General features: G+C 43.1%; 1 protein-coding gene across 3 annotated transcripts in view; it reads left to right on the top strand.

The window, feature by feature from the left end:
- Window positions 1-26,945, top strand: part of LOC148028653 (uncharacterized) — an 87,421-nt gene that overhangs the window by 16,940 nt on the left and 43,536 nt on the right. The window contains exon 1 of one of the 3 annotated variants that reach the window (XM_087687451.1): window positions 16,200-16,224. The exons of the other annotated variants lie outside the window; for them this stretch is intronic. The gene's annotated coding sequence lies outside the window, so the exon portion shown is untranslated. Of the gene's footprint in view, window positions 1-16,199; window positions 16,225-26,945 lie in introns of those variants that run through there. 3 annotated transcript variants of the gene reach the window in all.

Below are 26,945 nucleotides of genomic sequence, written 5' to 3'. Positions count from 1 at the left end.
AGGCGTACTCCCGTTTCTGCGAGTGGCAGGTGTTTGTGGAGACACAAACAACTTCCAAAGTTCGTGGCGTTCGAGCTGATCACGGTGGCGAGTTCACTTCTCACCTTTTCTCTCAGTTTTGCAGGGATCATGGCATTCGGGTAGAGTATTCCCATCCGAACACACCATCCGAGAATGGTATGGTGGAGCTGCGAATCGGACCATGGTGGAGATGGCCCGATCTATGCTGGAGCATAGGAGTCTTCCTCATTTTCTTTGGGGTGAGGCGGTGGCTACAACGGTGCATATTCGCAACCGCTCTCCGACTTTGGCTTTACAGGACATGACTCCTTATGAGGCTTTCTTTGGGAAGAAGCCTTCCGTGTCCCACTTTCGCATCTTTGGGTGCGATGCTTTTGTCCATGTGGACAAGAAGAAGAGGAAGACGAAGCTCGACTCTAAGTCGAGAAAGCTTATCTTCGTGGGCTATAGCACGACCACGAAGGGATATCGGCTCTACGACCCGACGACACGGAAGATTGAGGTGAGCAGGGATGTGATCTTTGATGAGGCTTCGGCCTCCGAGGATCCGATTGATGGTTCTATTATAGGTGCTTCTTCGACATTGCCGGACACACTCCCCCCCACCCCTTTCCCTACCTTCTCTTCCTTCCAGGATACCCCTTAGCACCCCTCCTTCGTCATCGCCTCCTCCCCCTCCCATTCCTCCTCCTACTACGGCTTCCCCTCCCTCTTTGGCGGATGTGACTCCTTCTTCTACGAGTTCTTCCACCCCTTCAGACTCCCCTCAAGAGTCTTCTCGGGATACACAGCCTTCTTCAGGTGAGGAGGATCTACCTTCACTTGGTGAGGGGGAGTCCCTCTCCGACACGGGTGCTTTGCAGGTTCCGGAGACTACTCGGTCTCCCTTGCAGCAGGAGGAGTCTCTTAGGATTCCCTTATGGTATCGCCGGCTCATGCAGGATTCAGGTGTTACTCACTTTCTTGCCTCTTCTATAGGTCCACGCAGATCAGCCCGCTTATAGGTCTAGCGGGATAGTTCACTATGTGTGAACTATGCTCTCATGTCTCAGATTCTTCAGGATTCCGAGTCTTCCACTGTGGAGGAGGCTCTTGCACAGGATATTTGGAGATAGGCTATGCAGGCTGAGCTCGATTCCATCGAGCGAAACCATACTTGGGAGCTTGTATCGCGTCCCAAGAGACTAAAGGTGATAGGTGTGAAATGGGTCTTTAAGACCGTCTTGCAGATGGCTCCTTGGACAAGCATAAGGCTAGGCTTGTTGCCAAGGGTTTTGCACAGCGAGTAGGATTGGACTACTTCGAGACTTTTGCTCCTACAGCTCGGATGTCTACCATTCGAGTTATTTTGGCTCTTGCAGCTCACCACCGTTGGCCTGTTTATCAGATGGACGTCAAGTCAGCCTTTCTGAATGGCGTCCTTGAGGAGGAGATCTATGTTTCATAGCCTCCTGGTTTTCTTGTGCAGGGGAAGGAGGATCATGTCTATAGGCTGCGGAAGGCCCTTTATGGCCTGAAGCAGCTCCTCGTGCTTGGTACCAGAGGATTGACCGCTTCTTTCTACAGAGTGGCTTTCAGCGCTCCGATCATGATCCCAACCTCTACTTATGGGTTATGGGTTCTCTTTGTGTTTTCCTTATTTTATATGTCGATGATCTTATCATTACAGGGAGCGACACTCAGCAGGTGGAGCATACTCGGTCCATTCTTCAGCAGGAGTTTGACATGACGGATCTAGGGATCCTTCACTTCTTTCTAGGACTGGAGATCTATCAGATGGCACAGGGCATCTTTATCTCGCAGCACAGGTACATCTCCGAGCTTCTTTCGGAGTTTGGTATGGTCGCGTGTCGGCCTATTTCTTGCCCCATGGACCCTGAGTCCAAGCTTTTGGCAGATGGAGCCCCCCTTATAGATGCCACTCGTTACAGGTGTCTTGTAGGCTCTCTCATCTGGCTGATTCACACTCGGCCGGATATCTCTTTTGTGGTGGCTTTGTTGTCTTCTTTTATGAAGATTCCTACACAGGATCACTGGAAGGCAGCTTTGCGTGTTCTTCGGTATTTACAGGGGGACTCGATCCTACGGGATCATGTATGGAGATGGGATCACCCTTTCTGGATGGAGTGATTCTGATTGGGCAGGTGATGTGGATTCGAGACGATCCACTACAGGTTATGCTTTCACCCTTGGATCCGGTTCTCTTGGAGCAGCAAGAAGCAGCCTACTGTGGCACTTTCTTCTACAGAGGCTGAGTATCGGGCCCTATGTTCGACCGCTATGGAGGCAGTTTGGCTCCGTCGCTTGCTGGCGGAGATTGGCTTTTCCCAGACAGAACCTACGGAGCTGCGCGTGGACAACCAGAGTGCCCTTGCTCTGGCGAAGAACTCGGTGTTTCATGCTCGCACGAAGCACATTGAGGTTTAGTATCACTATGTTCGAGAGCGGATCGTGGATTCGGAGCTGGTGGTGGCCTATTGTCCCACGGCGGCCAATGCGGCTGATCTCTTCACGAAGCCTTTGCCTCAGGCTTCTTTGCTTCATCACATGCGGTTATTAGGTCTTCAGACCCTCCCAGGATCTGAGAGGGGGTGTTAGCCTGCTCCATTTTCATTCTCAGTCTGTCATCTCCTGGTTGTGAGCTCCTGTCAGAGTTTGGCAGGAGACAGAGGAGCTCTGTCAGTTTTGTGTTTGCTGATTTTGTCTGCATTCCCTTCTTGGGTGTCACTCAGGCCAAAATGGGCCTTTTTGTGTGCAGTCGGCCCATATTTGGGCAGGTCGGCCAGTTTGGGCAGGTCGGCTAGTTTTTCTGGCTTGGGGCTACGAAGTCATTCTCTCACATTCTTCTGCAGATTCAGCACACTCTCCCTCCTCTCCCACTCCGGCATTGGTGCTGCCATTGCTTCCAGTCTTAGATCGAAATTCGAATAGACTAGTCAGCAGGAGTTATTGAAATAACACCCTTTTTTTTTTTTTGAAATAATACTATAAGCATATGCAAATTAGCTCACAACTCCTTGCTGACATTGGAAACACCTGAGGTGGAAAGTAATCCCTCACACTAGGACTGACTGCAGGGCCACATTAGAAGCTTTGCTGGAATCCCATCAACCATGCTGCAGCGCACAATTGAAATGTTATCTCCTTGATACAACAGGATGATCATTAAAGTTCAAGATGCTTCAGAAGATCCCAGGAGAAAATAGAACACTGCTTGCAAATACCCATTTGAGACAACAACGCCCTGTGGAGCCTCTTTCCCTGCTGAAAATAGAAAAAAAGCAAAAACTATTCTGTTTTCTCTGCTTGCAAATACCCATTTTTCTACTGTGGTGGGAGTGTTCAGGCACAAAACTCATGGACAAATGCAGCGTGGATTAGCTTAAGCTGAATTCGAGTAACACTGCAATTCAAAACATGCTGCTTGAACTTTGGGCTTATGACAACACAGAGACCATGACCGGGGAGGGAGGGGGGTGGGGGGATAACTCTTTACTTACACAGTTTGACTGAGCATAAGTGCAGCGAATTACAGCCAGAGTAAGGCAACTGATGAATAATTGTTTACTGGCACTATGAGTATTGAGTGTTGATGGCAAGGAAGTCAGCAAAACACAAGTTAGACCCAGCTGTGTAAGTCAGAACATATCTGCAAAAGGACTCAGTTGGGGCTGAGTAATTTGTTGTGCAGAATACTTTTTCCACCAAATTCTACACTAACTTTTGTGGATTGCTGAGGCATTTGTGTGATGTATAATTTTCATCTGTTGTTTTGAGCACATGAGACAAAATAACAGTAAAACCCCTGGACTCCTCTTAATATGAGCACTTTATGAGTGTGCAGCACACTAAAACTGGCTTTTTGATTGTTTTACTTTTTTTATTGGGCTTGGGTTGAGAAGAAGTATTCAAAGCTTCTTCCTTTCATAGCCAGGGCAGTCTGTCACAAAATGGCCATTTTTCTTACAAGGGCAATGGTCAGAACCTAACGTCGTGAATAATCTGGGGACACTTGCTGATGCAACTGCAGATCGTGGAGGCCCTTGCCCATGATTCATACAACTACAGAACCTCAGAAGGTTCAATCCTTTTGTTATTTGGAATGCATGCTCTCCTTTCACATTTGGCATTTGGGTACGGGTGAGAGGAGGGACATACATCTTATCAAAAGAGCCAATGGTCCTAACCTCAGCTTCAAAAGGAGTATAGAGGGCCAAGGCTAGAAGATGAAATGCACACAACACGTCAATGATGAGAATTGGAATAGCTGGATACTTCTTTCGGCCCATCTTACGGATGTCATTTTGAAACATAACAAACTCTGAAATCCCAGGTTGTACCTTCCTGTGATTCACATTTCCAGGTGGGTTGCAAGCAGATCCTGCTTGACAGGGGCTCATTACCACATGTTTATACTTGCTATGCACAACAAAATATTGTGACTGGGCATTGTAGTGTAGTTGGTCAAATGTTTCCTAGTGTTGCAGGTCTAAAAAGTCCCCAACACTTTATGATGGTCAGATGACACCAGGACTGTATGCATTGAGGTTGAGGAGGCAAGAACATTCTAAAAGCATCACTTTAAAAATCATGTTCAAGTAAAAACAAAAATGAAAAGTACACCATATATTAGACCACTGGATGGTGGCAAAATTAGTACATACTGCCAAAAAAAGATTGAAGAAATTAAGGCTTGAGTGATACATGTGGGCACAACTTAAAGTATACGTAAAAAAAGGTGCCAAGGCCAACACAAATGTCAATGTTGAGACTCAAAAAAAAACCCGGGGGGGCCGGGGGGGGGGGGGTGGTGGCTTGGGGAAAGGGGAGAAAGAAATAAAGAAATTTATATTAATGTCTTGTGGAGACTATAACTGACCTAAAAGATAGGATTAGATACATCATTCACACCATCGACCTTATCCCATCCCTCATGAAAGCACCATACTGGGATTTCTTTGGGAACCTATTCTTACTATTGTTTTGTTTCAATTTGTGTAATGACTTCCTTTACTAGAAACTTTGTGTGGTTCAAATTGCTGTACCTAATGGATGCTCCCGTCTTTGGCTATCTTTTGCTGGCTGATTTGTTCTTCTAGGTTTTGGACCTCCTCCATTTTTATGAGCTTTTTCAACAATTGTTTCTTGTTGTATATGTTGGACCATATCAAGCAAGTAGCATTCCGAAGGAGAGGGCTTGGTGGCAGGTTTTGACAGGGGAGATGCCAATATGTTAGAGAAGCTCGGTCTTGCTCCATCTTCACATGTAGGTGGGAATAGGAATAAGTTGAGGGGCTGTTATTGCTACTGTGTTGTCTTGGCAATCTGAGGGATGACCCCTTGTCACAGATGGCAGGGACTACCTCAGCTTAAGGCAGGGCTGGTTATGAAGACGGCGGATAGAACTAGATGGCGGGTGGAAGAAAGTGACGGCAGGTGAGGTAATGGGCAGACTAGGGCAAACAAGAGCAGACTTGGGGCCGAGATGGGGCAGGGCAGGGGCAAGGGTAAGGGCAGACCTGTGGCAGGGGACGTGCGAGAGAGAGAGAGAGAGAGAGAGAGAGAGAGAGAGAGAGAGAGAGAGAGCAAACAGTTGTAGCTCAGTTGGTCAACTTGAGTGCCTGGTGACCAGCATGTCATGGGTTCAACTCCAAATTCCACATGGTCATTTAGTATAGGTATAGGAAAAGGGAGATCAGAACCTGAGTTAGTGGGTTAATAAAATAAGTGACTCACCACTAGGGTAGTCACGAGAGAGAGAGAGAGAGAGAGAGAGAGAGAGAGAGAGAGAGAGAGTGTGTGTGTAACGCTGTTGAGGCCAAAAGTGGCCTATGAGATGTAACCATGTATAATGATGATCCTCACTAGACATCAAAGTGTGATGCACAAAATAATGATCAGTGATATACACTATAGAGTCAAGTTGTGTGGGGAGCATTTGGATTTATCCCTTAGCTCTGTTTGGTAGTGCTTGTGTTGCCAATGTATCTCCCTATTCTCTCTCTAGTTTAGCCTCTATGTGTGTCACCCCTACACTCTTGGTTGGTTTGTTGCTCTGATATTCTTAGCTCTTTGGATTGTCACCCCTCTCCGTGAGGTGGTGTGGATGTGGTCATTGTTTGGCAAAAATCAGCGGAGCTGTGATTGTGTGTCCCCTCGTGATAGATCTCCCCCTTGAAATCCTTGTAGTCGTCTCCAATTTGCATTGCATTTTGACAAAAACAAAAGTACTTAACTGGAAAAAGCATAAGGTACCATATTCAAACAAGATTGGCCACTATTGTGTTAATCATACTATTGACAAACGCATGCTGAAACTTCCAACTAGCAAAACTAAGTCATAACTCATAAGCATGAATTGTAACTATTGGCAGGAGCTCATGGGATGCATCCATAAACTATGCATGAAAGTTTTTTTGATCAACAAATCATATTAGAGCATAATGTATATTTGTAATTTCAATAGCATCACATAACATTATCGTTCCACAAATCTCAGCTGTAAATCATTGATATGCAATGCGAGCAAGGCGTTAGAATAACCGATTTGAAGCTTGCAATGTGAATAAGGTTGTAAAAGAGAATTATTTGAATCTTATATCAAAGGTTAGTAGGATCTTTAGGATAATAGAAAAAGAAGACCTATCATTTATGGTGGCATTTTATTTCAGCCCATGAGGAATCACATTGGGACGATGACATGTCATCATTGTAGTTGTTTAGTTCCAAGATGGCCTCAATCAACGAATGTGATTAAATTTGTGTCCCTAATTTTTCTAAACAAGCACTCAAAAACACTCTTCTCTTTTCTTGTTTGTAGTTCGAACAAGCAAGCCCTTATGTTAGGTCGACACACAATGGGGACATTGGATGGGCTTTTATTCTTTTAAAACTTACAACTCACTTTGTGGACAATCTCTCATCTTGTCTTCTCAACACTCTCTAACTAACCATGCATTGTTCTCTCCAATCCAAGAAAGCAAGAACACAAGACTAGATTTGAGGTATAGTCAACTCACCAAACTACCTTCTCGGGTGTAGTCCAAAAGCTTGAAGGCTAAAAGATGATTCCGTGATCTAAACAACACAATCCTTTGTTGTTGCTCTTTCACATCCACTACCAAGTACGCCAACAATGAAAGAAGAAGAAAGAGAGAGAATTTTACATCCATAAGTAAATAATTTTGAAACTTCACTTGATGGCATTTGGAAACTTTACTAAATAAGTTTGAAACTTCACTAGATGGCACTTGGAAACTTTACTTCTTATATTTCTTTCTTTACGTGTCAACATTTGCTTAGGTATCGGAATCTCATCAAACTTCTCAACCTGTAGCATCTAGCCTATATGCAACAACATCACTTAACTTTTCCAACACTTGGAAGGGACCATTGTAATGCACATATAGCTTATGATACAAATTCTCTTTGCCTTCCATCTTTTTAGCCTTGCCTTTTCAAAATGTACCAATACCTAATCTCCTTTTTGCAAACTCTAATGCACATCTATGGCAATCGGCTACCCTCTTTTGCTTCTCTTTAGACCTTTGAAGTGTTTCTTTGACCTTTGAAGTTCTTCTTTGACCTTTTAATAGGTTGCATCCATGTTCTCAACATATCTATCAGTAGCATTTGAGGTCTCGATCACTAATGATCGACTTTGGCATGCCATACTACTTAAAGATGTGTTGCATAAAAATGCATGCTGTATGATCGGCCTTGATCTTTTTTCATAAAGGAATAAATTGGACTTGCTTATTGAATTTACATATGATAGTCCATATTCGTCATTTTCTATAGGTGTTCTTGGAAGATCAAAGATAAAATCTATAGTAATGCTTTGCTAAGGCCTATGGGGAATAGGCAAAAGGTGCAACAACCTTGAAATCTTTTGCCTATCATACTTGACCTTCTGACATACAATGCATGTGTACACAAATTGCTTAACATCGTGTCTTAAAGCTGGCCAAAGAAAGAAATTCTCCATTGCTTTGATTGTAGAATCAATGCTTCTATGTCCTGTATATAGAGGGACATGGCTTTCAATCATTACTTTAGCCTCAATCGCTTTGTGACACATAGTCATCCATGCATCATAAGAAGGCCATCTCTAAGCATATAGTGCTTGTGCCTTCAGCCATTGTAAAGCTAATCATATGGATTCCCAAAATCTACATCAATAGCATATTGCTCCTTCATGTCTTCCAACCTAGTGTAATATACCACCATAGTAATTGCTAAAATCTGAGGATTACTAGACAATGCATTAGCCCACCACATTTTTCTTACTATGGATGTGCACAATCTAGAAGTGAGACATAGAGAGGAAGTTCGCTGATCTTGTATACTTCTCAGATAACTTTGTTTGGGTAAGATAAAAACACAATGTTTGGTGATTGGTCTGAATTGTAAATTTGTTCCAAGGATGGTGTTTCCATGTATATAATGCGTGAATTATAACAAGCAAATTTTTCTCTCATAAACTGCAAATTCTTCTTTGGATCATTGAGAATATAACCCTCATAGGCCTCATGTCCATCTTGCATAAAAAAGGCTCGAATGCTGTTACCATATGCATCATGCTAAACTACAAATGCCTTCTTGAGATTTGGCAATATAAGTACCAGCTCTAAAGTCATCTTTTTCTTCGATTGCTCAAATGCTGAAATTTCCATTGTTGCCCATCTAAAAAGAATACCCTTCTTTTGAATAGTATGCAATGGTGAAGTAATTTCAACAAAGTGTCAAATATACCATCTCTAATAAGAGCATTGTTCCAAGAAATTGTGGATCTCGTGTACATTTTGCAAGTATGGTTGTGAACATATAGCTTCAATTTTTTTAGGGTCCATACACACACCATTAGCTGATATAGTGTACCTCAAAAAGTGAATCTCATGCAAAAAGAATTCACTTTCCTTATCATTAATGACTAATGATGCTTTCTTAACTCATTAAATTCTATTGCCAAGTGCTTCTTGTGCTCCTCTTCATTCTTTGAAGCACTATCTTGTATCATGTCATCAAAGAATGTACCCATAAAAGCTAAATGTCCTATTCATCATGTGGTTGAAGGTAGTGAGAGCATTAGTGAGTCCAAAAGGCATACCAAAATTCATACAAAATAAAGGAAATGTGAAAGGTGTTGTCTTAGACCCATCCTCAAGTTGAATACGAATTTGATCGTACCCACTTCAAAAATCTACATGGCTGAAAATGATTGAAATTGATTCTTAATCGTGATCTTTTTCAATGTGCGATAGTCAATGCATATATGTTCATAATATCCTCTTGTTGGTCTGCACTCACTTCATAAGGTGGCTTATTAGGAGGGCTACTGTCGAGGAGCATTTCTATGGCATGAACCTTTTTAGGTGGAAACTTTTGGGGTAGTGACAATGAAAAGTAATCAATATGCTCTTTCAAAAATGCCATGCAATCTTTATCCAACCTAGATGTGTCATAACTTCATCATCATTTTTATCTTTAGCAAATACCAAGTACATTGAATGATGATTTTTCATTATTTTGAAAATGATTGAAGCTGATACAATGGGAACAGATTCCCCTTTGATCTTTACATCCAAAGTGTGACTTTTGCCCTTATGCGGTAGAGTAATAGATTTGTCATCATATGGCACCAAGGCATTCCAAGCAATACATCACAACTCTCTAATGGAACAATAGAGAACTCCACTGCCCACACTTTTGAATGTGCAAATAAAGCTTTCTAATGAGGTGTGATGGGCTCTACATGGCCCTTGCATGCCATACCAATCTCTCCCACAAGACCCATTTTATCCAGTCTGATGCCTAGACAGGCAACCATCTCTATAGAGAAAAAATTTGCTCGTGCTCCTAGGTCAAAGAAGATCAAAGCAATTGATCTCTTATTTTATCCCATGCACAACAAAGCTCTGTAGCATCATCATTGGGCTGATCACTAAGCACATCAAGGACTAAACTAGCAGAGGTTTTAGGCTTCTTCCCCTCTAGGTCATACTTATTTTTCAGCATTTACAGCTTTCTACCTTTTGGGATAGTCCTTTGCCATGTGCCCCTCCTCTTCATAAACAAAGCATTTATTAGAAACCAATAATTCCCTCCATTGGGTAGCATTTTTCCAAGTCCCTCTTTACTGTTTTTGTCTCTTTGTCGTCCTGTTTTCAGAGTTATTCCTCTTTTCAGCCTTAGAAGTCTTCTTTTTGGCGATGGAGTTGAAGCCTGTAGACTTTTGTACAACAAAGCATCTGTTGTACACATGGTCTCAATCAATTGTGACATGCTGGTCACTGTGGTCTTGATGCAAAAGTCATGGATTTCCTTGGGCAGCCCACAATAATACTTTTCTATCTGCTTCAAAAGGGGGATAGTATGATAAGAAGTGATGAGCAACAATGCCTCCCAAAACTTCTTCTTGTATTACTTAATATTCTTGCTTTGGGAATTATCCAACTTATAGCAAGCAGTCATGACATCCACCTCAAAGGTACCTGCCAACCGGCCTTTCATTTGCTGTGCTTGCCCCATTGGCATCATTTGCTTCTGTGCATTTTCAGGATTGTGTGCATGTTGAAGCTGAATTACCTCCCCTTTTGGAAGCTGATACTGTCCCGAAGCTTTAGATGATGAGCTCGTCTTCTTGCCTTTGCTGTCTTTTGGAGTATTCAAGAATTGTACAAACCAAGGATCCTTTGCTAATTATGCAAAGATATCAGCTATTGTCCTCAAACTGTGCCTGAAGTTGATCATCATCCTTTCCTTCTTCTTGCTGGTCATCAGCATTCGGAGGCCTTAAAGGACCCACCTCTTGTCCAATTCCCACATTCTCAGCATGCTGCCTGTGTTGCGTGCCCATACCAAGATTGGACATCGCATTTCTAGCAATGCTCTGTGACCCTTCATCTTGTGATGCATCATCATTGTTAGAACCCATTTCACTATATTATGATGATGACATGCTTGCTGTTTTGGACTCGGCTGATCACCAATTCAGCAAAATGCAACCACAGTGGCTTGCACACAAGTGCCTAGGGCCCACCTACTCAAAGGAGTTGATGTATCCAAGCAATGGAGCCATGAAACTAGCCTTTCTTTCTTGGTTAGGGTGGTGATTGGCTTGATTTTACTGAATTTACAGCAAGCAATAAATTCACAAAACTGAAACGAACACTTAACCACTCAAATCTTGGATAGTTGACAGTCGATTGGCTCCAACAACTGGTGCCCCATGCGGTATTTCTTTAGATTGTATTGTTACAAATTGGAGTGCATGTCTCCCTTCAAATCAAATACAATGAGCTGTCACAAATGACTTGCAACATCAAGGATCAATTTGACCCTTGCTTTGGTTACAATTTGGTCACAAGTTGACTATGAACACTTGCATGTAGGCTAAATCAAGTGTAGATGAGGTCTCCCCTTCGGATCAATTGCAAATTCTTCAATTGCAATTGTGGCCTGTGGAATACCCTCTTCTAAACCTAGCTTGTCCACATGTCCAAGGTTGGTGCATCTTTGCCTATATGTTCAGCTTTTGCTAAGTAGGGATCCATAAAGCTTGGCTAGCATGTGGCCAACCATGATGGTTCTATAGTTAGTGGGGACCATAAGATCACCACCTTTCAGGATTGGTACTAGGGTGGATGTGGGGGCTATGGGATCTCGGGTGAGGTTGCCTGTGGCGCCTCCATGGGTGGTGGATGTGGAGGCATGTGGTCTTGCCGGGTGGGATGGGGGGATTGCAGGGTGCTCTGCCATTCGCAGTTTCACAGTACAAGAGAGTTTATACTTACACATGCATGGCTTAATCTTTGAGACAAGCATATGACTACTGGCAGGATAAACCAGGTAGCTATCTTTCATCACACGAGCAGCACCGCTGCTGCGCGTTCCGACTCCACATCAAGTGTGGCTGCGGGGCAAAAAGGCACGACCTCATTACCAATGTGTTGTTCTTGATGTAAAGAGAAAGAGGGGAGGAGCACGAAGGCTCGAGAGTTTACGGGGAGAAAAAGAAAACGACAAATGGGGATGGGACGAGGACATGCTTTCGTTTCCCACCGTGGACAAAGCCGCACACGTGCACGTGCATCGGCCATCGCCACCACCACGCACGAGGCGTGCTCCGCGTTGTCTTGTTTGCCACATTCCGAGCTCGTGTCGAGTCGAAAGACGATGGAGACGCTCATGCATTCCACCGTTTCGCGTCAACAAGAGTCCATCATGAGGTGCACTCAATCCCACCGGGAACAAGCCCCGCCGACAAAGAAGCACCTCGATCACATCGTTCCATCGGTTTCGGTCCATCCGTATCGATACAAGCCGCACAATATTCACGACGAGATTCGCCGTTAGCATTGAGAACCATGGAGCTCGAACACGATCTCGCCACCAACGAGACACGTGTTCAAGGCACCGCACTTCGTTCCTCACCGCCTAGTGGGCACATGTTGACCGCCACGACGCGATGTCCTCGCAAGGATCACCACAAGTCGCTTGGGCCTAACCGTTCGGCGGGGGGTACATGGCATTTGCTTACGAGACACTCCTCGCGGACAAGACGGATGCGGGGACCATACGCCTCACCTCACCCTCCCTTGGATCTCCAAGGAGTGTTTCGATGGAGCAAGCACCACTACCCTCATAGGTGCAATCGGCTCCAACGGCAAGGCATACCTACAAAGCCCGAAATTTCTTGGGGGGGGGAGGGTGCGTCGCGACATGGCGTGTTGAGGGGGGAAGGGGGGGGCGAATTTTGGAGGGGGAGGGTGCGTTGCGACATGGCGTGGTGCGTGTTGAGGGGGGGGGGGGCGTGGTGTGTGTTGAGGGGGGAAGGGGGGGGGGGCAGGGGGGGAGGCCGCATCGCGACATGGCCTGGTGTGTGTTGAAAGGGGGGGGGGGGGGGGCTATGGGATCTCGGGTGAGGTTGCCTGTGGTGCCTCCATGGGCGTTGGATTTGGAGGCGTGTGGTCCTGCCGGGTGGGACGGAGGGATTGCAGGGTGCTCTGTCGGGGGGCCGACCCTCGCTCTCCTACTACCTGTTGCCGTGGCTGTCTGTGGGGCTGATTGCGGCCCCCCTTGCTGTCTCCCTCTCTGTCGTCTCTGGACCCGTGTAAACACCTGCGGGCTTGTTAGTGGAGCCACCTTGGCTCCGAAGTGTGTGCAGTCTACTGCTTGATGCCTAAAGTCATGGCAACGCAGACACTGCCCTGGTTGTTCAATCACAATAACCTGCTACTTGAAGGAGTGTCCACATGCCTCAATTGCCAGAAACTTTGGTATATTCTTTGTAACTTTCATTGCCACCCGTACCTTTAGAACTCCTGTGGCTGTCACTGCATCTGCGAAGGAGGCAGGAAGAACTGTGTTGAAGAGCCGTCCAAAGTCCTCCACTAACCGGCGATACTCTACCGCTAGTTCGGGGAAGAGTAAGGTGACCAGATGTCTAAGAAACCTGTTGTGGAGTGCAAATGCCTCCATTGTGAAGCCACTATACCAGGGAACCATGTAGATGACCCCCTTCGTGGAAGTATAGGGTGAGCAATCCACTAGCTCACAGGTTGCATTTGCAGAGGTGAGTCAAACCATGAAGATCCCTTGCCCCTTGAGAACTGCCTCCGCAATCTGTGCTGTGCGATTGCGCAGTGTAGAGTGAGGCCAATCCCGCAGCTCGACCCTAGATGGGGAGTGTCCTACGACCTGACCAAAGATTGCTGTTTCTCTGCTCCAATTCTATGGCACAGACGGCTAATAGCTGTTCCTTAGAGAGAACGACACGCAAGGTGTTTGATTGGGGGGCCCTCGCAGAATGCACCGGTGTTTGACTAGAGGTTTTCCATTGCGCATTCCTGTTGAGAACCTACCAATCTCGCTGCTGTGCTATCGGGGGGGGGGGGGGATTCTTTTTTCTCCCGGTGGGGGAGGTGCTGGACACCACTGAAGGCCGGCTCTCAACGGGCACAATGCGGGTGTTGGGCTTGACGGATGGGGCGGGGGCCGCAGGGCGGAGGAGGCGGGGGATCAGGGCAGGGGGAAGGCTGGTGCAGGACAGCAGGCAGACGAACAGGGCGGGGGATCAGGCCGGGGGGACAGCAGGCGGGGGAGAGCTGGGGGGGGGATCAGGCCGGGGGGACAGCAGGCAGGGGAGAGCTGGGGGGGGACAGTAGGCGGGGGTGGGTGAGGTGGAGGCAGCGCTGGGGGGAGGGCAGCACTAGGGAGTAGCACTCTCCAGGCAGAGCAGAAGGCGAGGGGGTGGGTGGGGGGGGAGTAGGTGGGGCAGGGGCGGAGCAGAAGGCGGGGGGGAAAGGTGGAGAACATAGTGCCCCGGGAGGAGAGAGCTGGGGGCCAGGCCATGGGGCAGTAGGCAGGGGGGGCGGGGGGGAGAGCAAGTATGATGGCGGGGGCGGAGTGCAGTGCACGCGACGACAAGAGCTTTTTTTTTGGCTTTCACTAACCTTAGATGGAGTTTGTCGAGATTATGCTAAATGCGTGCACAGATCAAGTCACCTGGTACTGATTGACCTTCAGCTGCTGTCTCTGCCCTAGTAGCTACCCTCTCCAACCTTGCATGGCTCTGTTCATGGTTGAATGCCAAGTGGCAAACTTGCGCATGCAAACTCAGCCTCTAAAACTGAATTTCCAGCTATTTTTATTTGAATAAATCAAAGAGTACTTGGAATACTTGGCCCTGCCCAAGTTTCAACACTTTTGGGTTCAAAGAGGTTAGGAACTTAAAATTGAGGCTGAGCAGTGGCCAAAACTGTGTGTGTTTGTTTGTTTGTATTTTTTTTTTTTTTTTTGGGGGGGGGGGGGGCGGTTTGTGTTGCTATGTATGGATATTTGGCACTCAGAGAACCAATGAAGCTGGAGAGTACCTGCACCTTGAGCGTTCTGTATTAATAAATTGGTCTCAACTATTGAAACATTTCACAATGAAGAAGGGGAGGGCTACTTCTGCACTTTTGCTCTCAGAGAGAGAATCAATGAAGCTGAGGAGTTACTATTTTATCTCAACTATAGAGTGATTAATTCTAGGAGCTGCCTGCTTGTTACACTCCTCTATCAATGCAAAGAATGGTCGGACTTGTTATTCTTAATGATTGGCTGGATGACACATAAGACCTGCTAATGAGAAGGACCAAGGTGGAGGTTAGCATATGGAAGTCTAGATGGAGGTTCTTGGTGCTTCTTGTGACTCAGATATCTGACTTTGAGCTTCAGTCCTGAGTGTGCATCACATCATAAATCTGTGATGGGAACTGGATGTTTGGCTTCACCTGTTGCAGAGGTCCCACTTGCTCTTTGCAAGAGGTTCTCCACTGATTCCTGGGCAGCCTGCTAGCAGTGGGAGAGGTAGGGATGGTTAGGCTGGATACGCTACAAAAATTAAGAATTTGAGAACTACTGCATCTGATATTGAATGTATGGTATTGTTGATTTCATGTCATTCATAGACAGCAGGCAGAATGCAGAAACGTGCTAGAAAATGTCATACCTGCAACTGACTGTAAACCATCAAGGCATATTCCTATAATGATAACAAGGGTACAATGGGAGGAAATGCGATTTCAGGTAGTACTTATGCAAATAATAGAGGCATGATTGTGGTGCAGCTGGCTCAATGCTAGCTCAGGCACACTGCAGAAAAGCATTAGCACAATGAAACTTGCACCAAGGGGCAGGAGAGCGCCTTTGCTTTCTATATTTATGAATGAGAAATATCAAAATAAAGTAAAGTTTTTTGAGCCAGTCCAGAAACAGATGTGCAGATGAGGAAGGGTGGGGTTGGTTACATGCAAAAAGGCACTCGTAGCAATGCCAAAGGTAGATGATTCTTCTGTCCTTATTGTATTGGTGTAACAGTTACAGCTTGGGGCTGGTTCTGGTGGTGCAGGTGATGCCACCAATGAGGTTCTGTGGTGTTGCCCATCATGACCTTGTGGGACATTCTTGTCAATGGCACGAGGTCATCTGTGCTGTGTCTAGCATCTTACATGTGTGTGGGTTCACATGACTCTTGCAAGATCCTATCATGATTATTTAGAAGGGGATATTGTTGTGAGTTCTGCAGCTTTTGTGCAGTATTTCTAAACTGCATGATGATTCTAAGTCGATCACAACTCTTTTGTGTGTACTAGGTTGGTCGGGCTTGAGCTATTTTGCCTAGACCTTTGTAAAAGAAATTTGGGCCAAGTTAACTAGGTGATTATGTCTGTAGTTAAATCCCAAATTTATAGCATGTCTTTCATAAACTACAAAGAAATGCAAGATTCTGCCAATTAACTTATGTTATCCTGTTCTCATTGCATACATCTATACCATTCCTTGAAGATCAAGCTTATAGATACTAATATGTACACTTAAGCATTGTGACTATCTTGAAAATTGAAGAAAGGAAGTTGTACATAGAAGGTTTGCCAAAGCCTTGCATGAGAATCAAAAATTATTTTTTCTCAAATCAGAAGTGATTATTGGATTTGGGTCTCTGATACTGGGTTCTTAAGAAAATTAAAGTGTGATAGGGTGTTCTAGAGTTATGCCTAGATGGTTGTGAAAATCTAGACACGTATAGTTGTGCATGATGTCTGTTAAATACCACATCACTTAATGTGGAAAGATTGCTATTGCCTTCCACCTTGTTAGATTACTGCATACTTCCATTGCACAAACTCGTGAAATTTGCCTATGGCTGAGAGATGATATTCAAATTGGATTTATAAATTGTTTGTATCTATGGTGACATATAAATTTGTACTTTTAATAGTTTAGGCTCTCAACACAAACAACACAAATGATAAGAAATGGGGAATGTTCAATGTCCACCACCTCTCTTTTGACTTGCAAATCAAGTAATTCATGCAAGCTTTAAATTATATGTAGGTGCATAACATGGGCACTAGCACTCTTAGATTATGTACGTATGTTAGGAATATGTGAAGCTATAATGGAGGAATTATACAACATAGAAAGGTTTTGAGAGAGTATCCTAGGAACTTGTCCTAGTTTGTCCACGATAAGTAAAATTAGGATTAAATTCCTGGAAGAAAATGGAATCTTCCTAAAATTTATGGTTCAATGATGAGTATTGTTGGGTGAAACTCAAAGAAGACAAAGAAATATTCGTAATATTTATGATTCAATGTTTAAATAGTTGAAGTAAGTTGTTGCTTTTGGATTAACCAAGGATAGAGGTTGAATATAGTTATACTCAATGTCCCACCCTCATAAGGTGTCACCAATGATCCATGGTGCATGAGACTATTAGGTTGATGAGGAGAAGCCATGTGTGAGTTTAGATATTGGTTGGATCTTGACTTGTATGTTAGATGAGGTCTATGTTGAGGCACACTATATTGAGTTATGGGATGTGGGAGTTATTAGGGATCCCTATTTTGGGGTCAAGGAGCCACAGAAGCGGTGCATGGCTAGGGGTTCTTGGAGGGGACACAACCCCCCTAATGGGAGTGTGGGAGTAGCGCTCCCAACTTGGTAGTAAAGGGAATATTCCTTGGTTGAGTAGGGAAGACTCATAATATGGTTTATCCTTCGTTTGAAATTTGCGAGCCTTCACATGCGCATAAGCACAGTTCAACGATACTAAGAGATCAGGCATGCTTTCAACCCCAGAACTTGGGGATTTTGGCATACGCAGAGTAAAACTTGTGCATCTTGGGTCTCAAAAATTGGGGCTTTCATGCATGTGCAGAAATTGTAGCAGGACGGGTGCAATTCTTGGAATCTTGACACATTGGATGCCCTACAATTTGGGGCTTTTGCAAAATTTGCAAAATTTGGGTTATAAATCTGGTCTTGATATGTACTTGCAATGCAGTTTCGTTGTAAATTGAGCACATAGGACCTCGGACAAATTTGGGGCTTTTGCAAAATTTGTGAAATTTTGGTAAAATTGGCTTGTGCAATCCATTCGGGAGTTGTGTTTGATGTCATTTGAGCATTTTGAGGAGAGAAATTTTGGGGCTTTTGACTGTGAGAGTCAAATTGATGCTCGTGGATGCATTTGGAGTAGAAATTGCAGCTTTTAGTATTAGGCACTTTGCTTTTCAACATCGAGAAACTGAAATCTGCCTATGATATGTGGCAAAGACTTGAGGAGTTATATGCTTAGAAAAGTGCAGCCAACAAGTTTTATTTGTTGAAAACATTGATGGACCTTCATATGAAGGAAGGTACAACCATGTTTGTGCATTTGAATGAGTTTAACTCTATTTTCAGCCAGCTGATCCCTTGGAATTTCACGTTGATGAGGAGTTCAAGGCAACTTTTTTGCTATGCACCTTGCTTGAAAGTTGGAACACTTTTAGGACAACAATGAGTAACTCGAATGCTATGCTGTCATGTTTAGATATGGAGAGTTTTTTACTCATGGAGGAGCTTAATAGGTAAAATATTTTAGCAAACAAGTCTTCCAATGCATTGCATACTAGAGACAGATCCTAGCAAGAGGGCAATTTTGACAACAAAGCACGCATAAAGTCTCATGGGAAAAATGTGGAGCACCATCATTGTGGCAAGAAAGGGTACTTCAAGCGGGATTGCTTTAAGTGGAAGAAAAAAAAATGGCAAAGGTAAAAATAGTGATGATAACCAAGATGAGAAAAAGAACAGCCAACATGCAAAGAAGAGCAATGTGAAGATAGAGGAGGTCAATGTAGTCAATCACGAGAGTGATAGTAGCAATGATGTACTCTTTGCTTCTTCTTTTAGTACTAGTCATTGATTGCAGATTCTAATGATGACATGCACATGTGGATTCTTGATTTAGGTGTCTCATTCCATATAACACCACACCGTGAGTGGCTTTCTGACTATAGTGGTGGTAGACATGGTGTTGTCCACTTGAGGGACAATTATACATGTGACATTGTAGGGATTGGTAGTGTGCAGTTGGCATTTCAGCATGATTTAGTGTTCACTTTGCATAATGTGAGGCACATACCCTAGTTCAAGAAGAGTTTGATAAGCACAAGGCAACTAGATGATGAAGGCTATCATACCACGTTTGGGGATAGCAAATGGAAAATATGTAAGGGCTCTAGAACTGTTGCCAAAGGCTCTAAAAGTGATACTTTATATCCATTACATGTATCTAGTGTGCGTGATTTTGTTGTTGCCATATTCAAGTAGCTAAGTGTGTCTTTGTGGCATAGCCGGTTGGGGCACATGAGTCAAACTAGAATGAAAGCACTTTCTCATTTGGGTTATTTGTCGTGTTTGAGGTGCTGATTTTGATCATTGTGATCATTGTATTTATGGCAAGCAGGCCCAAACATTACATAAAAAGTCTATTTCACTTAAATCTTCACCCTTAGAGTTGGTACATTCAGATATATGTGAGATGCTAGGGTTGTCTCTAGGGGAAAAGAATAGGGGAAAAGAAATATTTTATCACTTTTGTTGATGATGCCACACGCAAAGTATGGGTTTATCCAATTTGTCGTAAAGATGGGGCTTTGGATAAGTTTAAAAAATTACTAGTACTTGCTAAAAATATAGATGGTAAGACATTAAAGCGACTTTGCTCTGACAATGATGGGAAATACGTGTCTATAAAAAGGGTGCTCATTGCCCCTTATAATTTGCCCCAAAATGGTGTCGCATGGCATATGAATAGGACTATTGAGGAGAAGGTCCATACCATGTTGCATTACCTCATGATTTTTGGGTAGAGGGTGTTATGACAACCATACACTTGTTAAATCAGTCTTTAAGAAGGAGAGTTCCTCAAGAAGTGTGGCCGGGCAAGCCACCTTCGTATATGTACTTGAGAGTGTTTGGTTGCGAGGCATTTGTGCACATACGCAAGGAACAACATAGCAAATTGGAGGGAAAGTCCTGTAAATGCATTTTCCTAGGATACGGTGACGAGGGGAAAATGGGATATAAGTTATGGGATCTTGAAAAAAGGAAAATTGTGCGTAGCAAATGATGGAATCTTCCGAGAAGATTGCATTCATAAAAAGCTTGAAAAGATAGAAGAAGTGAAAAGGGTTATGTTTCGAGAAGAAATACTTGTAGGATAGCAAAGAGTGCCCGCTGCACAACAACAAATATGTGCTGTAAATGACCCTCTAAATGCAGGGAATGATATTGAAATAGATCAGCAAGAAGTTGCCCATGATGTACCACAGTTTCAGTAAGAGAATGTGCCTTTGAAACAGTTGGAATAGGCAGTACAACATGCTGAATCTTTGGAATATCAAGCTGTTCATGCAGATTTGTAGGTTGAATAACCAGCAAACATTGATCATTGGGTTTGTAGTTGACTAGAAATACCAAACAGCCAGATAGGTTTGTTCCTGGTGCTATTTATGTTGTTGATTATGTCATGTCGATAGATTGTGGTGAACCATCATGCTTCAAGGAAGCAATGGACATAACAGATAGCAAGAAATGGCATAAAGCTATTCTGTCAGAGATGGAATCTCTAAAGAAAAATGACACTTGGAATTTGGTGTATTTGCCTAATGGGCAAAAAATCCTACTATGCAAATGGGTTTACAAAATGAAGGTCACCTCTGGTTCCTTGCCAAAGTACAAAGCATGGTTGGTTGCCAAAGGGTACAAGTAGGAACATGGGATTGACTTTGATGAGTTCTTTTCTCTTGTAGTCAAAATGACTACTTTATGAACCATATTGGGCTTGGTTGCATGTGAGGATATGGAACTCATACAGATGGATGTAAAGACTGCTTTGTTACATGGTGATCTGCATGAGGACATGTATATGCAACAGCTAGAGGGTTGTGGCTAAGGGGCAAGAAAAGATGGTATGTAAACTCAACAAAAGCTTGTTTGGGCTGAAATAGGCACTGCATGAATGGTATCATAAAATTGATACATTCATGCAATCTTAAGGTTTTCAAAGAAGTCAAGTGGATCACTACTTGTACACCAAGCAGGCGGCAGATGGCAATCTTATTATATAGATTTTACACGTGGATGACATACTGATTGGTGGTAGGAATGTTCATGCGTTAGACACATTGAAGAAGAACCTACATAGCAGCTTTAATATGAAGGATCTTGGTGAGACCAATTGTTGAGAATTTAGGCAATCATACCCAGTGTAGCCTCTTTGTATGACGCAGCTGGGCTAAGGATATGCAGGTTTATTGAATCCCATAGGTACGGTGGTGGAAAGTGCTACCTATCCAAAAGACTATAAAGCATTGTACTTGCCTATCATTTAAATGCAATGTCATTGTACTTTTGTTCTTTCAGTCAATGTTATTCTATACACACAAGATTCTGTTTACGAGTCCAAGCTTCCATCTTGGAATCTAATTCACTTGTGTGATAGTCATTGTCTCTAAGTCAATGTTATCATGATTCTTGTATCTCTTTCATCCTCCATATCCATGCTCAAAGTCCATGCGTTTTAACATGGTATTAGAGCCATGGTGAGCATGGCTAAGTTTATTAAAATCCTCTCTTAGCTCCTCTTCACCTTTGGTCAGCTCATGAGTTTATTCCTCACTCCTACTCTACTCTTCCCTTCATGATAGTCATAGCCTACTTTGAGCTCTTGGATCTCTCAAATGAGGGCATATCTCATAGAGCTTTCTTTTGTGCACCTCTTCTCCACTTCAGGGCGCTCCTCTATGTCATATCACAGTTTGACATTGGTGGTCTATAGCTTTAGTATTTCGAAAATTCGTCATTGCTGCCATATTTGCGCTTGTGTGTGGTTGTACTGCTGTCGTGTTACATGTAGGGTGCAATGTCGACGATTGACGTACGGCAATTGAAGATTGGTCTATGAGCTCTCTCCCCATCAAAGGATTCATAAAATAATTCATTCTACGCACCACAATCAACAAAAAATTAGTCACCCGTCTTGCAAATCCTAATCCACCATAGCTTCTTTATCTTGAAGCTAAAAAATTTCATCATTTTCTCACTTTTCCAAACCTATCAGAGTTTCTGTTACTCTGATCTGAGTCCCTACTTAGTTCCCAGCACACATTTGGGCATCAAACTAGCAAGGAGGGAAAGATTTGAAGGAATCAAGCAACAACAATTAAGTTCAACTAGTATCTCTTGATACTATCTACCACTCCCATTGCTTGTGTCTCTTGACACATCCAAAGTCAGCTCATGTTTGAGAAATTTGGTACTGATTTACTGCTATTCCAGTCACTCTAGCATGAGCAAAGACTCTCTGATATGTCGCTTCAAAGGAGTCGGGTTTCATACTTGGCAATCCATATAAAGCTTATCCTGATGAAGAAGGGCCTATGGGCAATCACTAATGGACAAGAGAGAAGCCCCGGGATGCAACTCTTGAAGTTGCCTAGCAGAAAATGATGACAAGGCTCAAGCCATTATAAAGCTTGAGCTGGATAACAGCTATATCCACTATGTGGATACCTGTGATATGTCCCATGACACTTGTAAAAGATTGGATACTTTGTTTGGTGCACAATCAAAGTCTTCTAGGTATGGTTTATTAATTGAATTTTCCAAACCAGACATGAAACCTAACACATCTCTTGCAACACATTTGAATTACAAGGAAAGTCCCTTAACCCAACTTGCAAGGATGAACATTAAAATGGATGAAGATGTATGCATTGGTGTTTTGTTAAAAAGTTTGTCTCCAGATTATGATAATGTCTCCATTATAATCAACATGCTAAATATTAAACTTGTTGACATTTAGGCCTCTTTGTTAGAAAAAGAAAAGAAGATAAAAAAATAAAGAAGTGTCAAGTACGTCTAAGGATAAACAAATGTTGTATGCCAATAACAAGTATAAAGGAAAAAAGGATCAGCTAATTTATGACTTTTGCAAAAAGACCGGACATACTGAAAAGCTGTGCCATGCCAGAAAGAGGCATCAAAAGACCTATCTTGCAGCTGTGAAGGAAGAAGAAGACCATGGACATGAAGAAGTAGAAGAAGAAGAGACCATTAGGAGCAAAAGGACAAGCCTCACCAGTCCTTCTATTCACACTACTCTGATAGAATTTTTTGAAGCATTGTATAACCTTGCCCTAATGTTTCTTTCATAAGCTTGTAAACTCCTCATGTAATCTAGCACTACAACCTCTGTCCACTCTGTGAAGTCCCTGTTACAGCCTCTGGATGATTGCAGGTGGCTGTTCACTAAATCCTCTATACACTTTGTGACTCTTTATTTGTGATTGAGGAGGGGTGTTGAGAATTTAGGCAATCACACCCAGTGTAGCCTCTTTGTATTGAGCAGTTGGGCTAAGGATATGTAGGATTATTGAATCCCATAAGCACGGTGGTGGAAAGTGCTACCTACCCAAAAGACTATAAAGCATTGTACTTGACTATCATTTGAATGTAGTGTCATTGTACTTTTGTTCTTTCAGTTAGTGCCATTGTCTATACACATAAGATTGTGTTTATGAGTCCAAGCTTCCATCTTGGAACCTAATTCACTTACGTGATAATCATTGTCTCTAAGTCAATGTTATCATGAGTCTTGTATTTCTCTTTCATCCTCCATAGCCATGCTCAACATCCATGTATTTTAACACCAATCATATTTTTGGGATGTGTATACTCAAACACAGATCGAAAGGTCTTCTTTATTTGTCACAATAGGAGTATGTATATAAGATTTTGTAGTGTTTCAATATGGAGGGGGAGAAAGCAATTGGTGTACCATTACCTCCATATGTGAAACTCAATGCAGAGGACATCCCTATATCTGATGATAAAAAAGCTAGAATGGCTAAGATCCCATATGCTTCAATTGTAGGTAGCTTGATGTAGTTGTGGGTAGCTTGATGTATGCTATAGTTGCTACACGATCTGACATGGCATTTGGGGTGGGAGTGGTTAGGAGATAAATGACACATCCTGGTAGAAGGCATTGGGAAGTAGTGAAAGGTATCATGAGATATCTTAAGGGTACAAAGGATGTGTGCATTTGCTTTGGAAAGCAAAAAGTATTTGTCGTTGGCTTTGCAGATGCAGACTATGCGAGTCATGCTGACTGCAAGAAGTCTACTTCAAGGTATGTATTCACCTTCATAGGGGAAGCAATTTCTTGGATCTCCAAGCTACAAAAATGTGTTGCATTGTCTACTAGAGAGGCAGAGTATGTAGCTGCCATTGAGGTATACAAGGAGGCTTTATGGCTTTTACGTTTGATGGGAGAGCTTGGCATTATTGAGACTCCTATCCTCCATTGTGATAGTCAAAGTGCTATCATGCTGGCACGGAATCCCGTCTTTCATGCAAAGACGAAGCACATACAAGTGAAGTATCACTTTATCATGGATGAACTCGATAGCAAAAGCATTGAGTTTGTCAAGGTACATACAAGTGATAATTCTACAGACCTCACGAAGGAACTTCCAGTAGAGCGGTTTTCTCATTGTCGACAGATTATGGGAGTTGGATAGTATATGCATTTCTGCTTTGCACATACTTAAGACTTAGCTGATTCTTTTCTCGACTTTCAAGGACGCTGCCTCTAGGTGGGAGGTTGTTGGGAATAAAGGGCCACCGTGCCTTTTATATGTGCTAAGGTGTGAATACACCCTTGCACATGTACTTTAGTCCTTTACATATAACTATCAAAAACCTATAGAGTGGTACATCTTTTTGTACCCACACATCGTGCATCACACTCTACTACTGCTGCTCACTCTCACACACACACTCTCTCTCTGCCATCGCCATTGCCTAACATTGAATCTCCATTGCGTATCAACCACCACCACATGTAGGTGGTCTAGTAGATTAGGAGAGGTATGCAAATACCTCTTCCCAATTCGCAATGAACCTAGAAGTGTAAGCCAACTAGCAAGTTTGCCTTCCTCATTCCCAAAGAATACTTTCCATGAGTTGGCATTTTTCATGAGCATTTGATGACATAATGTGCAATCCCATCAACCCAATGCTGCTGGTGTGCGAAAACATACCCAATGTTTTGAAGACATAGGATTGCATATTGATGACACGCCATTTGCATTACACATTTGTCTCTCATTATAGGAGTGCTTGTTCCTTTTTTTTTGGGGGGTCAGGGGAGGGATGGCGAGTTGTCTTCCAAAGTCTTTGCCACCAATACATTATACTGCACAATATATCATTACAAGTAGTGGCAAGAAGAATGGAACAAATGCCATCAAGATCTAATATACTATTTTATGCCCTCAAGAAAGGCTAGGTCGACAGTTCCCAATGCTCTAGTTTATTTAGCTCCATCTTTTATATCGTTACCCCAATTAGGAACGTATGATCCTTGTAGGGGATATACCAAGGATCATTCAATGTTAGTTGGTGGGGACATACTTCAAATCCATGTAAGACTTGTACAAGTGGCATTTAAATGAATTGCATGAAATTAATGTAGTGTTGCAAACGAATAATATATTTTCTAAATTGATGCGAGTCATTCTCTGTATTTGTAGCAAAGAAAAAGAGGTTTTGAAGAAGATATGGAACAATTATGTTTCCACTTGGCATTTGTAATCCATGCAATTGTCCTTGTACAGTCAAGTTGCTCAGATGTACCAAGGAGCAGAAAGCAATGAGATAGCATCCCTTTAACATTCACTATCCTAGCAACCATTTAATTCCTTCCATAATATACCCCTAGTTAAACTATCCCGAAAGAGTGAGAATACAATGTTTTACACCCACTATTAAAGCCAAGCCTGGCCATTGCAAGAATCTCACCGATAGATTTTGCCATATCTATTGAATACCTTGAATGATCCAAGCCCAAGTACAAAGTTAACCAAAAAGAAAATCAATTATAAGGCGCGAATGAATAATCAATCCGGAGCTCTATAATGCTAGACTGTGTGCCACTGAAAATGAACGAAAGTGGAATCCTAGATTGTGAGAAAAGCATCTCTCCTCATAAGTTATCTTGTAGCCTCTCACCTCTTGCAGAGAGTGTGGACAATCTTTCTCCAAATACTGGAGAGTCTCTATAGTGGATATATCCAACAATTGATACATCTAGTAAACCTCTAGCAGGCCTACATTTAGCAGCTCAAATAAACCAAGCAATGATACTGACTATCAACTCCATCTGTGATTGCTTCTCAATCCAATTTTGAGTGTGAAAAATCTGGTGTGGCTATCCTGCTCGAGAGCTGGACCAAAGATGAGAGTAGAGTGATTCCCTTGAACATGCTTATAGCTGCAAGCTAGGTCTCTATCTGTGACCCAAGAAATAGCCCCCCATGTCACATCATACTCTCTATTGTGCCATTAAACACCATCCCCAGGGCTCTCTTGCAAACCTTGTAAGCCTAGGGGCAATAAACAATATCTCTGTTTCTCCTCTGGCTCTCTGCATCTAGTACAGGTGATCAGGTCCTTGGCATGACTCAGCCAATTGCTGGCTGCTAAGCTCTTTTGTGCTAATAGCTGCAGAAAGAGCGAGATATTCTTGGGTCTAGAGCTAGCATTCAATCTCCTCCAGAAGTCGGCCATGACAAAAGGTGAGATTGATTGTCCAATCCAATGCAAGTAGAGTGAAAGACTGCCCTCCATAGTACTCCCCATAATGGTTCTGGCCACCCTAGCCTGAAGAGAGAAAAACTTGCCAAATCCAAATGATGGAAAACCGATTTTGAGAGTAGAAATAACCCACTAAGCAAGCTCTTGCAAACATGGATGCCAAAAAATGTGTGGAGAAGTCTCATGCAAAACACCATGGTCCCCACCTGTGCAAATAGCATGAGCATACCTCCTGCTGTCAAGCTTGGCATCTGAAGGAACAACACTCAGAATACATCTCTATAGGAGACGTCTCTCTTTGGAAATTAGGTGGTAGCTTAGAAAGTCTTTAAGGCCATATAACAAGAAAATTGATATGGAGCCAAAGGGAATCGGCATGTTCAGGTATCAAGGCTTAGGCTGCATAATCATATACATTCTTTTGGCTGTCATATCATAAAGAG

The sequence above is a fragment of the Lygodium microphyllum genome, chromosome 11 (assembly GCF_053477565.2).
Source record: "Lygodium microphyllum isolate KBCC chromosome 11, Lygodium_microphyllum_v1.1.10, whole genome shotgun sequence".
NCBI classification, from domain to species: Eukaryota; Viridiplantae; Streptophyta; class Polypodiopsida; order Schizaeales; family Lygodiaceae; genus Lygodium; species Lygodium microphyllum.
This window is presented reverse-complemented; position numbering and strand designations above follow the sequence as displayed.